Source organism: Otolemur garnettii, unplaced genomic scaffold (assembly GCF_000181295.1).
Source record: "Otolemur garnettii isolate 467f Iridium unplaced genomic scaffold, OtoGar3 scaffold00037, whole genome shotgun sequence".
NCBI lineage: Eukaryota > Metazoa > Chordata > Mammalia > Primates > Galagidae > Otolemur > Otolemur garnettii.
Genome location: NW_003852432.1, coordinates 14,553,861 through 14,556,416, shown reverse-complemented (window position 1 = coordinate 14,556,416; position 2,556 = coordinate 14,553,861).

The window sequence follows — 2,556 nt, the reverse complement described above, 5'->3', positions numbered from 1 at the left end:
TTTTCTTTGTCCTCATTTTAGAACATAGTCCCTTTCCCCTTTTTACCAGGCATAAATAAGAGCTGAGTGTAAGAAGTTCTTACAGAAAAATAGTGCTGATTCATTTTGCTAATTGAATATAATAAAAAAATCTACCAGCCAAATCACTCTTTGAGTCCTCTAAGCTTGAACACTGTCCAAACTGATACTAGAGTTTATAATCTCTGGAAGAATTAAGCATACAACAATACTGCCAACAACTAAAAAGAGGGTGGCAGCCCACTTTGGGAAGGCGGTGATGAGTTAGGACTGGATGTATAAAATTTCAGTACATAGGGTTTGGTTAATATTGCCTTTCTCCTTTATCTGATCTAAAATCATAGTATCCTGTATTGGCAGTTATTGTGTGATTTGTAGAACTTGTTTTCTGGCGTGGCTATGGTTAATGGATCCTTTCCATGGGGTATAAGAAATACTATTACATGCATGCATTATGAAAAATATGTCTTGTCTATAGAGATTCAAAATACCAAATGCCTCCCATCTGTGAACTCTATAATCTTCCAGCTGTTAGCGATAATTTCTCTGAATGTCACTGTGCTACATAGGGGTGGGCATGTGAACAGGTTTAGAGGGTAGCAGTAGAGGTCGAGGTGGTCCTATGCCTGGGGCTTCAATATTTGGTATTTTTTGATTGTGAATTTCACATCACTTAATCCCAATTACAACTGTAGAATAGAGCTAAGATTCTAACATTTTCAGAACAAGTTGCTAATCACTTCTCAGCCTTTTGGCTAAGATCAAGTGCAGAACAAGTTGCTAGTTAGTTGGGCAGTGGCAAGATGGAAGGCTTACAGATATCCGGGTAAATGATGTGTCCCCCTGTGAGAATTCTTGAATGTGGGAATTTCTGGCAGTCTTAGTTAGTGTGGTGTCTCCTCCAGTGACTATTGAGTTGTGATGTGCAGCCCCAGGACTGCTATCATTTTGTATTACTTGTATTAATTTAACATTAATATTAACCACAGGTCTTTATAAGCTCTAAATCTTTTCTAGTAGGTTTCTTCTCAGGAAACTATGGGTCTGCTGCATTTCTTTGACAGTAAACCTGGTCAGATAATTAAAAACAATGCTACCACACGCCTATGATTCATCTTTTAAGGGTACATGTGAATCTTTCTAAATGTAGAATATAAACTTCTTAACACAATAACTAAGAAAATGACATGAAGGCTATGTTAACCAGTTCGATGAAAATATTTCAAATTGTATATAAAAACAGCACACTGTACCCCATGACAGTATTAATGTACACAGCTATGATTTAATAAAAAAAAATTATTTTAAAAATTAAAACTTTTGTAGGGACAAGATCTTGTTGTGTTGCTCAGGCTGGTCTCAAACTCCTGGCCTCAAATGATCCTCCTGCCTTGTCCTCCCAAAGTCCTGAGATTACCTGTCTGAGTCACCATACCTGGCCTGTTATATACAATTTAAAATTCTTTCTCAAGTATTCACTAGTTCGGTATGTCCTTTATACAGGTACAGGTATATATACTACTTAGCATTATATACACACATAAAACACTTCCATGTATATTAGTTCTCCTGCATCCAAAAAATGTAGTGATTGTTTGAGTCAGGTAATAAACCCAGTTGGTCTATAAACTCCTGTCTAGAGAGTGCTTTCCATTACGCCATGCAGTCTCTTCAACATTCAGCCTGCAGGTAGCAAAGTCAGAACATGGCATAATCTGCTTGCCCCTCGCAACCTAAACCGTTCTAAAATGTAATTCTAAAAGACCCTTGGAATGGCTATTATCAAAAAGGCGAATGATATTAAATGTTGGAAAGGATGTGGAGAAAAGGGAACCCTTGTACTCTAGCACAGCTGTTTTGGGAAATAGTATGCAGGTTCCTCAAAAAACTAAAATTACTATATGATCCAGCGATCCCGCTTCTAGGTATATATCCAAAGGAATTGAAATCGGTATGTCAAAGAGATATCTGCATTCTCATGCTTATTTCAATTTTATTCCCAGTAACAAAGATATGGAAGCAATCTAAATGTTCACCAGTAGATAAATAGATTTAAAAATGTTAAATATACAGGTGGCACCTGTGGCTCAAAGGAGTAAGGCGCTGGCCCCTATGCTGGAGGTGGTGGGTTCAAAAACTGCAAAAATAAAAATGTTAAATATACTCATATACAACATGGAGTACTGAACAACATGAGAAAAAGAGTTTCTGTCATTTATGACATCATGGATGAGCCTGGAGGGCGTTATGCTAAGTGAAATAAGCCAATCACAGAAAGACAGATACTCTATGATCTCTCTTATTTAAGGTATCTGAAAACATCAATCTTTGTCAGGCGCAGTGGTTCACACCTATAATCCTAGCACTTTGGAAGACCGAGGCAGGAGGATCACTTGAGATTAGGAGTTCAAGACTAGCCTGAGCAAGAGTGAGACCCTATCTCTACAAAAAATAGAAAAATTAGCCAGGCCTGGTGGTGTGTGCATGTAGTCCCAGCTACTCAGGAGACTGAGGCAGGAGAGTTGCTCGAGCCCAGGA